This window comes from Natator depressus, chromosome 2 (assembly GCF_965152275.1).
Source record: "Natator depressus isolate rNatDep1 chromosome 2, rNatDep2.hap1, whole genome shotgun sequence".
Taxonomy (NCBI): domain Eukaryota; kingdom Metazoa; phylum Chordata; order Testudines; family Cheloniidae; genus Natator; species Natator depressus.
The window spans coordinates 48,940,641-48,954,683 of record NC_134235.1 but is presented as its reverse complement, the minus strand read 5'-3'; the positions used below and the strand labels follow the sequence as shown (position 1 = coordinate 48,954,683).

General features: G+C 39.1%; 1 protein-coding gene across 7 annotated transcripts in view; it reads left to right on the top strand.

The window, feature by feature from the left end:
• The first annotated feature begins 1,832 nt into the window (after nucleotides 1-1,832).
• The window catches only part of RALYL (RALY RNA binding protein like), a 581,991-nt gene continuing 569,780 nt past the window's right edge, over nucleotides 1,833-14,043 (top strand). For 4 of the 7 annotated variants that reach the window (XM_074944171.1, XM_074944167.1, XM_074944172.1 and 1 more), the window contains exons 1-2: nucleotides 1,836-1,966; nucleotides 2,834-2,921. The gene's annotated coding sequence lies outside the window, so the exon portion shown is untranslated. Of the gene's footprint in view, nucleotides 1,967-2,737; nucleotides 2,922-14,043 lie in introns of those variants that run through there. The other 3 variants (XM_074944176.1, XM_074944170.1, XM_074944174.1) reach the window with 3 other exon arrangements.

Genomic DNA, 14,043 nt, shown 5'->3' with positions numbered 1-14,043 from the left:
AAAAAAACCTAACTTGTTCTAAGACTGAGCTTGATAAGTTTATGCAGGGGACAGTATGATGAGACTCATTACACTGCCTACAATGGCACATGGTCCATTCATGACTACTATTAGTAAATATCTGCAAAAGCCAAAGACAGGACACTAGATGGGGACAGTTCTGAGTTACTACAGGGAATTCTTTCCCAGGCATCTGGCTGGTGGGTCTTGCCCACATGTACAGGGTCTAACTGATCACCATATTTAGGGTTGGGAAGGAATTTTCCCCTAGGTCAGGTTGACAGAGACGGGTTTTCTCCTTCCGCTGCAGCATGGAGCACAGACCACTTGCTGGTTTGAACTAAATAAATAAATTTGTTAGTTTCTAAGGTGCCACAAGTACTCCTTTTCTTTCTGTGGATACAGACTAACATGGCTACTACTCTGAAACCAGTGGATTTTCTGTAACTTGAAGTCTTTAAATCAAGATCTGAGGACTTCAGCCACAGGTTATGAGTGTATTACTGGTGTGTGTGGGTGAGGTTTTGTGACCTGCGATGTGCAGAAGGTCAGACTAGATTATCATGATGGCCCTTTCTGGCCCATCTAAAACAAACAAAACAAAAAAACCTAGGGCAGCTCTCACACAGTAATAATGGTGAGCGATGCCTGGGATACTTCTTTCTTTGTTTATAATAAGAAAACTCTGAAACTTTTAGTTTACTCTGAAACCTTTGTTTATAATGGGGCTGTTCCGTCCAGAACACCATGTGTAAGTTGCTCTTGACTGATTTGGGGCCCCCTTCACTCAGACAAAACCTCAGGCGAGTGACGGATGCAAAGTGGGGTCCCTGATGATTGCAAATGCCCTTTTTAGGTAACACATGGTACCGTTAAACGTGGGCAAGGACGGCTGGTGGGGAACAACAGGCTCACCTACCATCCGGCTGAAAGAGTTAACCTGCCGAGGAACTAGCGGTCCTGCGTGACGATGCATTGCTGCTTCTCTGGCTAGCACACGCCGCCTGCAAAGCGCTCTCCCAAGAGCAGCCTTTCGGGAGTCACTTGTTTGACTTAAGCCTCTACCAATAACTTTGTTATTAAAAACAACAGCCCCACCGCACCAACAACAGAGCAGAGGCCAGGACAGCAAAACAAAGTAGCGAAATACTGAACGTGTCTCTCGGCACTTTCTAGTTTCTGTCCAGCTGCACCCGTGAGCATGTGCTGCCCAGTGCGCTCTGGACAAGCCTTGCTTCGGGTTTGCACTTGGACGGAGCAGATCCAGCCCCAGCAGAAAGTACAGCTCCAGAGCACTCAGCCCCGGCCCCCGTGCCTTGGCAGGGGACGCTGGAGCAGCGCTGGCTTGCACCGCCACTTGCCACCCAGGCTAGCCAGCCCCATCGGCAACCCAGAGCAGGGGACTATTTATGGAGACGGTAAAACCCTTAATTTGGCAGCACTGGAGGCAGCCGCGCGATAACTTTGAAGTGAGGAGGCAGCAAGTTGTGGCAGCACCGACACACACGCGCGCGCGGGCGCGCGCAGCAGCTGCTCCCACTCGCACGGCATCGGCTTTCAACTCCCCTCTGCCTCCCGCCCGCGCCCCTGCCTGTGTCTTCGGCGCGCGTGTGTGTGTGTGTGTGTGTGCGCGCGGCGCGTGGCGCTGGGGCGGGAGGCACCTGCTCGGCTCGCGCCGCCGCCGCCGCGCCGGCTGCCCAGGCTCCAGCTCCTGCCCCTGGCTGCGGGCTCCCGCCTCCCGCTCGCAGCCGCCGCCGCCGCCGTGTGAGTGAGTGAGTTGGGCTGCTCCAGCGGGGCTAACCCCTTCCCCCTGCCTGCGAGTCAGCCTGGCTACGAATCACGTGTCCGCTGCCTGAGGCAGAGACTAGAGAGGAGGGGAGGGGGGGGAAGCGCCTCATTCCTTCTTCCACCGCCATACTGTATTTTATAGTAACTCATTTTTATTCCTCTCTTTTACTCCCGCTCGGTGAGTACCTTTCCGCTGACATTCTTGTCCTCCTTTTTTTGTCCTGTTTTTTTCTTCCTTTTTTTATTTTTCTTCTTTTTTTCTTCCTCTTTGATTATTGTTTCAATGGATTTGATCCTTTTTCTGATGACAAGTTTTTTGTTTTTGTTTTTTGTTTTGTTTTTTTCTTCTTCTTAGCATGCGATGGTTACTAAACTGTGAGCAAAAGGTGCTGCTGGGGCTGGGAGTCACTGGGAATTGAGCAATGCAATAAAATTAAGACTTACCAGTCCAGCAACAACATAGATAAATTTACTATCTCTAGATCTAGATATGCAACTGGTTTTGTTATGGCACGAGAAAAGAAAGCAATGTGAAATATGCGTTTTTTAAAAGATGAGGAAAAAAGGCATGTTTCTAACTCTTTTGCAGAGGATTTTTCCAGATGTTGTTTTGATGCTTTTTTTAATTTTTAATTTTTGGTATATAGATGTGAATTGCAAATGCATTTTACAGCAGTGTTTACAAAGAGTTTGTGATCTTGCAATACTGGTGCAGGCCACTGAGCAAGATGTTAATTTTATTATTTTTGGTTGTTGTTTCCTTTTTTGACACTCGGTGCAGTCAGCAGTTTTTTTCTTCTTTTTCTTTGATGCCCGTTTATAACGTGAAACTTTTCTTGCAGCTTGTTAGAGTTGATCATTTTTAAATACTTTTTTCTCCTTAAAAAAAAAAAGCCCCCCAAAAAAAGCCAAAGCAATGATCGTTACTTTTGCACATTTGACTTTTTTATTCTTTTACCGAGATAATTTTATTATGATGATTATCAGGATGATGATGATAGATATGCACATATATACAAATAAATACATTTTAAAATGATGGCAGTGGAAGGTTTTCCTGGAGAAATGAAGTGCGGTTTGGTTTCCTTGTCAACGGAAGATGAAGTGAACAACTGAACATCTCCCCAGTGCAGGTACTTCATCTCCTTGTAGGCGTTTCCACTCTTTGTAAATTACATTGTGGGAATAATAATGATTATTATTAATAATAAAAATATCTCAATCCCTCGCTAAATATGTGTCCTCAATGAAATGAAGACGAAACTAAATTATCTGCCTCTTGATCGCTCGGATGTGTCCAAAATACTGCGCTAATTGAGCCTAGGTCGGTTAAACTGCGTGTGATAGTTTATGTACTATCCTAGACATGCGGGTAGGCAGCTGACAAACCTGAATGGAACCGTGAGATGCAAGTTATGAGCAGGGACGCTTTTAGGGCTTAAAAATAACGGAACTGGATTGTGAGTAAGAAGGGGTGTGTGTGTGTGTGTGTGTGTGTGTGTGTGTTTTTAAAAAATGCCTATTAGAAAATCTTGGGTGGCTGTGAGAGAAAACAGTAGCAGCAATCTCTCAGAGGGGCTGGCTCACTGCCATATGAGCTTGACACATATTCCAAATCCATAGGGATAACAAACCCCCTTATTTCCAATTCCTACGCCTCCTATTAACAAGGAATAATCAAGGCAACAAGCAGGTCGTCTGTCAGGTTTAGCTCATTGGGATGGCGATTAATTATGAGCAGATGCATATTTTGAGGTGTTTCCTTTTGTTTTGGTGATTATTAATGCTACTGTCTGCCAGGGAATAGGAAACAGTTACTTTCCGTGACGGTCACTGAGAGTTCAAGATTAGGGAAGCCACTGTTACTTTGCTTTAACAGCACCTAAACTGTTCCTGATTTAGAGATAGGATATTGGTGTACTGAAATATGATTTTGAAAGATTTTTCCAACTGGCAGTTTTTCCAGAAAGAGATAGAGCTGAGTATTTTATCAAAGTTGAGGTGTCGAATACTTGGATCTGCAGTGTTCTGCATGGTTTGCTTTATTGTGATGGTGCTGTTTAGTGTATTCTCTATTAAAAGATTTCAGGGATTTTATAACTTGGATCATAAAAATTTGCTCTGCATTTAAGCATTGAAAAGAAAGTGTCTTTTAGGGAATCCTTTTTTTTTTCTTTCCAGATGTAAAGAGAAACTTTTTCTCTATTTTTCATTTATAGGAATACAAATGCATTTGGAAGTTAGAAACTTCAGATACATATTTACATTCTTGGAACTTGCAAATACTTTGCTCTTTTAAACTGAAAAGTTTTTATCCAAAGTCTGTAATGTGCACTCATTCTGTTGGATATGTTGTGAAACAAAACCCAATAAATGTTAGTTATCTGGTGTGGAAAAGTAACTATTATACATGGCTGGTGGGTTTTTACAACAACACTGTGATTTAAAAAAAAAGCCTAACACATAGATTTAATTTGCAGTTGGGTCAATAATCCATCTTTCAAAAAGTCACTATCTAGATATTTACGTGATAGATTATAATACCTTGTTTGGAGTAGTTACAATCCACTGGGTCAATCATCCACATTTTAAGAAGTCCCAGACCCCTACTTTTATTTATTCTTGGAAGGATTAGATTTTTATCAGTAACTGTTGGTAAATGTCTTTCTCACCACACACCCACAAACTGATGAAAAAATATTTCCATTGATGATAATCTAAATCTGCAGCTATGTAATGTAAGAAAAATACTGCTTGAGAAATTTTTAGAGTTTGATTTAAGGATATTCACTTTTTAATTTTGAAATGTGATTTTGACAATTTGTGTTCTAATAGTTATAAAGCTTTAACTTTACTGTCATTAAATAATTATTGCCTGAGCTCTCCATTGTTTGGCCCTCCCATAATTTTCTGCAACTGTAAAAATGTAAATTAATAAAAATTTTAAAAATCTAAAAATAAATAATGGTATTATTTATTGGAGTTATATTAACATTTTAATTCTGCTTAGCCTATTTCTATTTTCATAATTCAGATTGAAAAAAATCTGTGAGTACAAAATAGTGATCAGCATGCTATGCACTATTTTCCCGCCTAGTTTTAAATTATTATTTTTTTCAGTTTTTCATAAAGTTGAGGAGAATGGACAATAAACCCAGAATTCTTAGTATTGGTAAGTTGTTTAAACAAATAAATCAGGCAAGTAATTTCTGGACCGACATTCCTTTGGCCCATAACTTGTCTGTTTTTATGGGCAGTGATATATCAGTAATTTGTACAGATAGTTGCTGACTATGAGTAAAATCCTGGTCACTTAATCTTTCCTTGAAATCCATGATAAAAAGTTTAGAAGTGCACTACTATGGACACTCAAATGGAGTGTATAAAATACCCATTGCATGTGCACAAGTCAGGAATTGATGTGCACACATACCTTTCATGTGCACAAGTTGAGGTTGTGTTGAATATTTTACATGTACAACTTGGGTATGCACAAAACAGCATATGCACTTTTAATAACATGGGCCAAGGGGCTTACTTTTGTAAGGAGAACGGTGTTTGGCTCTGTATATGCTGCAACATTTATGCACTGTACAACTTAATTGAGAATGCTATATCAGGCTCACCTTGAAATTTCCATGCTTTATGTCATAATGTAATGTTATTGAAAACAGGACTTTGTGTGTTAATTTGCATTCATGTTTGGAAAGCCACCAATATAAATACTGTACAAGACTAGTAACTGTTCAGTTATTTTCAAGATATCAAATTTTATAAATAAACTAGAAAATTTGAAAATGGACATCTGATTAACTCTGTTATTACCTTTGCTATAATATTTGCTGCATTCCCTACATTTATAATGGGAAATACTGCTATTACTAATTACTACTAAGTAATTTTAACTTCTGCAGATGGAACATGTCCAGGCTTGAATATTATCTCTTTATATTTTAAATCTCTCTTCCGATATTTAAAGGGAGGTGAGAGAGTTAATTTGCCCTTCCAGAAATTTGTGAACTGAAAACATTGGACAGCAATTCTTGTTATGTTTTTCACCCAAATAATAAATTTGCAGTACCTGCTGAATGAAAATCTGACTAGTGAACAGCCTGATTTCACAGGGTTCTGGGTGCCCTCAACATCGGATGAGCACTGAGTCATAAATAAGCAATACAGAGGATATTAGCCATCCCAGGGCTGGATGATAGAAGCAAATAATGGATGATAGAAGCAAATAATCCTTTCCCCATATCCCAACACTGGGGATGTTTTTTCACACAACTCTTTAATTTCCAGTATCTAGGAATTTTCCATTCTCCCTTTCTTTCTATTCATACCACCAAGGCCCTTTGGATAATGTATTGGCCAGTATGCCTTACCATAATAGACTCCTTTTGTTTCGCATGAAAATGAAAGTTTGCTAGTTACTTTTTAAAACAATGTTTCTAATTACAGTTTCTTCTCAAGGTACTTATTTCCTAGACTCTGTTCGTAGTCATTATACTAAAAGCAGTACTTCCTATCAGCCATTAACAGGTTAGTTCTGTCTTATAGCAATTTTTCTCCCATTTAACTCAGGCCAACCATCAAAAAGTTCACAAGATAAACAACATAACACTATGTATAAAAGGTGCAAGATATTTAAGGGCCTGATTCTGCCCTCATATATGCATGTATAATTCCCACTGATCTCATTGGCACTCACACTGCCCAAGGACATAGATGAGTCCTTATTTTTAATTACAGTTGGATTTTGTGAACCCAGGTTGAAAGTGGCCAGTTTGCTAATGAAAAACAGAGTTATCTGTGTCTGTGAATGTGGGACCCCAATGGAATAGATTGTAACCCAGTGTATAGCCTTCTTCAACATAGGTCTATCGTAAAAAAACAAAAAAATATCTAAATAAATGGACATACACATTATGACACCAATTTGTTTATCTGCTGAAATTCTTTTATGATTTTTGAACAATCACTCTATTTAGCTAGTTTTCAAATTATTCTTTTAGGCTTCATCCTGTAGGTAACTTAAATACCATGCCTTTCCAAGCAATCTCCAGCACTAGATTCAGAAATGCCAACTATAACCCTTAAAATACTTTTCAGAATGTATTCACGGGGGCAAGTGTTTATTTCTCTACAAACTTCCTTATGGATGAGGCAGAGCAAAATAGGCTCAGTTTTCCTTTAAGAAAGTCCAACTGTGCAGAACTGAGCATGAAAAGGCTTATGGCAGAAGTAGCATTCACAACAGGAACATATTAAAATCAGTGAGAACTTGAAAAAGAGCACAAAGAGATGAGGAAGAAAGGGAAAGAGCGAGGATGTTGAGTAGTGCAAAAAAGTGAGGAAAGTTTGGAGAAAGAGATTTTATAGACCATAACTTTTTGGTTATGATCTATAAAATATAAAATAAATATAAAAACTCAATAGAATGTGTAAGAGATATCTTAAATAAAGGATGACCATGCCTTTTTATTGCTTAGTGTATCTGTAAACAACTAATTATTCAGAACACTATAGCCCTAATCCTGCAAACACACTGGAATAATATTACAGAGGTGAGTAGTCAATCGCACTACTTGCGTGCATGAAGTTATTCACATGTGTGAATGTTTGCAAGATTAGGATCCAGAAAAGAGAAGACTGTACATTAGAGGTGATGCAAAACTCAGCATTATAGTATGAGAAGTTAGACAGCTGTATAGATTTGTTATTTCACAGATATAGACTCAAAATACTGTTGCTCAAGTTGTGGATTTTGCTTTGTTTTGATTTTTGGTTTGAGTGACCACTGATGTTACTTGTTCTTTTGTTGAACACTGCATAAATTCAGTTATTTTTCAGCTGATATGCTGTACAGTAACATTTAAACAAATCTCATTATTTGTTAGTCTAAAAAAGGTTGAGGTAGTATTTCAAACTCCTCCACCTCTTTGTTGATCTTTCTGATGCAGCTGAATAGATTGCATCATTTTAACTCATGATTATTTTCTTGCCATTCAGAAATGCAGTTTTAATTTCAATAATTAATTTAATCTTTTAGAAGCACTTGGACTTTGATTTTGGATCAGTATTCTGGGAAGCATTATTTTTGCACAATAGAGTGTGATTTTCTGACTTGATGAGTCATGCACCAGCAATTAAAACAAATAATCAAATTGCCCTTTCAAATTACTAAGCAAATTTCAGGTTGCTAGGCACTAATACAATTAATTTGTTTTATCACTGTAAAAGCCTGGAATGTATTTAAAACATGTGTATATAATTACAGGTAATTTCAGCCTGATACAGAGTTAGTAAAATATTTAACTAATCAATTAACCCTTAGTGCTTACATAGTTATTATGCCAACATTTTTCTTTTTAGAGGACTAGTATCTGTATGGTTACCTACTCCCAGTTCACACACTCCAGTGTGAAACGCTGATTGATGGCTGAAGTTAAGTAGAAAACTCTGCAACCTGTAGTCCACATGGTTTCCACTGGTTGGAGAGTTTTGTACAGATTGCAGCAGGGACAAGGGCTGAGGTCTCCAACCTTGGGATATACTAAAATCTGTTTGGGTTATATTATAGACCTCAAGATTTCCACTGTGGATCAGGTTATTCAGCCAGAAAGCCAGACCCTCTATGGTGTTCTCTATCTATCGGTCAGTCTGTCTAATTTTCATTTTACATCAATCACTATGGATGGTATTGTAGCCCCTTGGTCCTCCCTGTTATCAGACTCCTTTTAGAGCCATTCTGCTATGTCAATGTCTAGCACAAGGGGACCTGACCTATTTGAGATTTCTAGGGGCTGCTGTGCTATAAATAATCATTTGGCCACAAATCTAGCCTCTGAAGCATTTACAGGGACCCATGGAAATTAATTCTGACAGAGTCCTCTTCGTGAGAATGATACTAGATAGAATGGTGCTCTTTGGGCTCTTTCCTCTCACTGCCCAGTCATGAGCTGTTTACCCAAACTCTGTGGAGTCCTGGTTAAATGAGGTTTGCATAGAGGGACTTTACCAAATGATGGGAGAACTGATGTCATTTGGGCTACCGCCAATTATTACTACCTCCATTAAATTGTACCCCAGTGAATCAATGCAGCAATATGAGCACAGGGGATACTTTGCTTCAGCAAGAATGAGCTCCTCAGGGAAAAAATGGTCACAGCCTCTTGACAAACCACAGATTATAAAGGCAGTACAGAACATACCTGAGGATCAAGAAGCAACATGGATCTAACAGAACCTTGATACTATTAACCAGTTTGGTGAAAAGCAGGCCCCAGGCTTCTAGAGGTATGCCACGCAGAATCACACTGGCAGGGCTTGAGCTACCATGCTAAAAGTATGGTATGGACATTGTGTCTTAAGCTCAGGTGGAAGGTCAAGAAAAAGGAGATAATTGGCCAAAGTGAAATATTAGTGGGATTTTTACATGATTATAACAAGTCTTAATTTGTCTGTAGAGCAGCATATCATATTGGTGACACTCAAAGCCAAAGATGTCTTGCTCTCAACTAAGAGCTTCACATAGATATTCAGTGGCTGACATGTCAAGTGAAACAGAGAACTTGTAAACTTAGAATGGTGGTATTATGTTTTGAGGACATCCTGTGTACACGGCAGTTTTTATTTTGCTTTCAAGTGTTTTGGATTTATAAATCCAATTTCATGGAACCCATTTTGATTTGTTTTAACTGTGCTGTTTGGTATTAGAGTTGTTTAGTATTTAAAATATTAAAATGTTTTCCTCATACTAAGCATTCATTTTATTTCAGCAATAGTGATTAATTAAATCTAGAAAAAAGTAATTCATGAGTTTGACAAAGCTTTTTATAAATACCTGAACAATCACACAAGGCCTCATCCAAAGAGGTGGTGAGCACCTGCAGCTCTCAGTGAACTTGGTGGGAGTTATAGCTGAATCCCATGGTATATAGTAAGTGGAGCATCATGTTTCTAATGCTGTCCAGTACCCAGACTGTAAAATAGAAAGCTCCTTATGACAGAAAAGAAGGAAATTCCTGCCCAATTATAATACTGAAAGAGCCTTTTTACTTAAATATTTAAAAGGATGGAAGCTGTTTAACACTGAAAAAATGCTCTGTGCAAACAGTCACTGTACGTGCTGTATAATACTATGTGGTTACCTTGTAGGTACAATTAAAAACAAAACACTTACAGTCAGATGCCTATGAAAGGGCTTGATTATATCATGTTGTAAGTGTCAACCTTTTGGGTCCAATTCTGCTCTTGAAATTCCCATTGATTTAACTGTGAGTAGCCTCAGACCTTAAATTAGGAACGCAGCTAGTGAGGTCAGTTTTCGCCATTCTCTAAATTGGATAAATTCAGGTCAGTCTTTTAAAATGCTGGAGTGCGAGAGTGGAATCATTTTCCTCACTATTGATTCTGTTTTCCTTCTGCATGCAAAGCTTCCATTGATTAAAATGGGGGTTCTACGTGGAACAACTGCAAGACTGGCTCCTCCAGATGTATACATGTAAATCTTATAAACAATTAATGAAAGTTATGCCCTTTGAAAAGAAAATTTACCCTTAAGTTTTGGTGTTACTGTCTCTTTTGCCATGGGGGATAATTCTTCAATGTAGCAGCTGCTGTTATTTATTATTGTTATTATTATAACACACAGTGGCCCTTATCATCAGGATTGGTACACTAGGGTGCTTTACAAATAAATACAAAGATATTGCATGAAATCCTAGCCCTATTTAAGTCAGTGGTAAGGAAAGCTGAAAAATTTCCGTATAAACTGTATTCACTGAAGCTCTGTGTGGTGGTTCCTTGTCCAACTGGCTAGAAGAAAAGGAATTACTGCCCCTTTAAAGAATCCTCTTACAACTGGATAGTAGAGGGAAGGGAGAGGGAAAGTGTACAGGGATGGAGCAAGGAAGAGCAAGAAGCAGTTGGAACAAGGTGGTGGTGCTGGAGGGGGCACTACCCTTCCTACTGATTGGAAGAGGAGGTGGTATTTATACCCTGTGCAGTCCTGGAAAAGCCCTCTTTTGAAAACTGAAATTTTGACTAAACAAAATCTTTTGCAAAAATTGTCTTCTTTCTGTGGAAAATTTCAGTTTTTGTCAAAAGATTTTGGCCAAAAACTGGAATGATTGTGGGTTTTGAGTTTTTGGTGAAAATTTAAAAAACGGAGTGGAAAATTTTGAGGAAAAAAGGAAATTTCCACAGGGGGGCTTGGGGGAATCAGATCAGCTCTAGCCAATAGCTAAACTCCCATTAGTCCCAGTGAAGTCAGGATTTCATTCATTGTTCCTTCCCAGAAGAGCTTATAACCTAAGGCCCTGATATTGCAGTAAGTTCCACCACGCATGAGCCTGCACAAAAATCCATTTACTTTATATAATGGATACAAAGGGTCCACCTGTAGGGAGCTCATGGTGCCTGAGAAAAGAGGCAAAGTACAAAGGGTGTGGGGAGAGGAATACAATCAAATATACACAGTTTGGATATACTGATATACAGTTACAATTTTAAAAATGTATGAGTAAATAAAGTAAGTGGCAAAAATCCCCCTCACCCTCTCGACTTAGTTATCATTAATTGCTCCTTTAAATGAATTCCTAGAATATTACTGACAAATGGTCTTTCAAAGTCCATTGGTAAGTGGAGGATTTAGATCAGTATCCAATGGCGGAACTGTAGAGCTTGTCTACTGTCATGGTTCAATGGCCTTGCTATGAATATCACTAACTAGTATAGTATGATGTCACAATCTATTGCAGTACAATGTGAATTGAGTCCAATTAGAGATAGTGGTGAGATCCCATTAGCAGTAAGATGAAGTGTGACGAAAAACAACGAGCTATTATAGCTCATAAATAATATGGAGTCCTGTTTGATTGCAAGGGTTTCACTATTGCTGTATGAGTGTCTGCAACATTTTTTGTAGGATTTTAGAAGAGTGATAACACTATGTAAATAGACTGGGATTTATGGAGAGCTTTGTGAATTCCTCAATGCAAATTCCTGTAAGGAGCCTGAGTTGGCCACACTTTTCAGCTGTCTTCACCATTATGTAATTATGTAATTTAAATTATACTGTATAGTCCAAAGTACTATAAGAGGAAACCTGAATCAAGCTAGTAAAGTATATAGTTCAATCTGATATGAATAAGTGCAAAACATGGCATGTCCGGAGTTAATTCCCAAAATAGCATAGTGTTATTCATATTGTAAAATAAGGCACATCCAGGGTACTATAACTGCCATGTTAAAATGGTATGCATTATGTCAGAAATCTGATTGATTAATAAGACTCAAGAGACATAGGTTGGAGCTCACAGTGTAAAACATTCAAATAACCATTTCCTAAGGGCAATAGAGTGTATAGTTACAATATCGTGTACACACTTCACCAGACGAGGAGGTAGTTGGCCTTCATATTTATTCTTCAAAGTGTATCTATATATCTACTGTAAGGTTTTGTACTGCCTATTGAAACTGTAGTATCTGAGCACCTCTTACATAAAATAGCCTGGTAATAATGAAGTCCTTGGTGGAATTCATGGAGTCTCTGGCTTGTCTCCCTTTTTTGTGTTATGCACCTAAGGCACCATGGCTGGACACCATGCAAATATATCTATTGCTAACACATCTAATATCATACATTAGTTACAAACAGAATGTTTGTCATTGGAATATAAGGAGCATGTGGCATAATGCATTTTCAGTATATGAAAGTATACAACTGCTGACTGAGCTACTAGGTAATAGTATTACATATGAACCAAATTCTGCCATCACATGTCATAAGGTCCCCATTCTGCAAGCTGCCTCTGTGTGAGTAGATAATCAATAGGGCTCCAAGTGGATGCAAGGGTTTGCCTATGCAGAGAAGCTTGCAGAAAAGTGCTAATGCTCTGATTCAGGACAGCAGTTAGAGCAAAAAGCTTAAGTGCTGTCCTGAAATGGGATGTTCTCTTGAATTGGGGCCTAAGACAATAAGCAGGATGGTATGGCATACCACAGCAGAAATTTTAAAATGGGTTCAGAAATTCCTGCTACTTGGTCAAAATAATAATGAATCTTGCAACACTAACCATAATCACAGAATTACAGCAGGAACTATTTTCACTGCCTAAAAAGTGCCATTTATCAGAAGGGGAAAAATGCATTAAACATTGTTGTTTTATTTAACTGCATTTCTGAACCCATTTTATCTTTTCTTTGTAATTTTTTTTTATTTCAGACTTGCTGGACCTTCCCTCCTGCTCTGGACCTCTCCCCTGGCGTCGGCAGAGCTCAGAAGGATGAAAGAAAAAGAAGCAATAGGAGAGGGATGGAAGAGGGGAGAGGAGTAAAAGGAGGAGGAGGAGGGCAGCAATTGAAATGGAGAAAAATTCAACAATGGTTCAGTTAAGGCTTAAACAATGGAATGTTTATAAGATCCCCTCCTACTGACCTTTCCTTCTGGGTCATTACCCTCTCCCGCTCTATCACCTTAGCTATGGGGGCCTTTCATCAGCACTTCAGCCACAGCAGCCTCACTTTAACTTTCGCTTTTTATTATCAAGAACAAAACAAACAAAAAATCTCAGAATGCAGCACCCTGCTTACAGACCTAATTTCCAGGATGGTGGGGTTTTTATTTTTGTTTTTTAGATGAAATACGGTTACATTGTTAAGTATGCAAGTCAGTAGGAGTACTGGCATGATTAAGAACTATTTCTGTGAGTTACGATGGGACCAGATTTGCAGTTAGGCAGTCCTGAGTTGCATCACTGTTGCAATGGCCCCTTGTGTGCCATTGCAGGGGTGCAGAACTGCTGGGCTGAAAGGATTCCACAGCCATGCCTCCTCCCATGCTGATGTGCCCCTTCCTCTTCAAGCCCACCCCTATCTGGAATGCCTCCTGCATAGTAGGGCTGTTGCAGGAGGAATCACAATATTGGTAGAGACAGTACTCAGCCTAGAGGACTCCTAAAATGGGTATTTCCTGAGTGGGGGGAAAAGGGACTTACATCTGTCCTATTGCACCTTTGTATAAGACGAGCATAAAGGGGCCATAGGGCAGCCATTGAATGGGTACAAAGGCAGCCTACGATATCAAGTTTGCAGGCTTAAATCTTTATACTGGAAGTGGTAACAAATTCCTGATGTTGTATTTCAAATAAAAATTGAACATGGTTGTTAGTGAAGTTTTTTTGTTTTTCACATCTAGCCCAACAGGTGCTGGTGGAACAGGTCCAGAGCAGAATGGTCAGGTCTGAAAGCCTA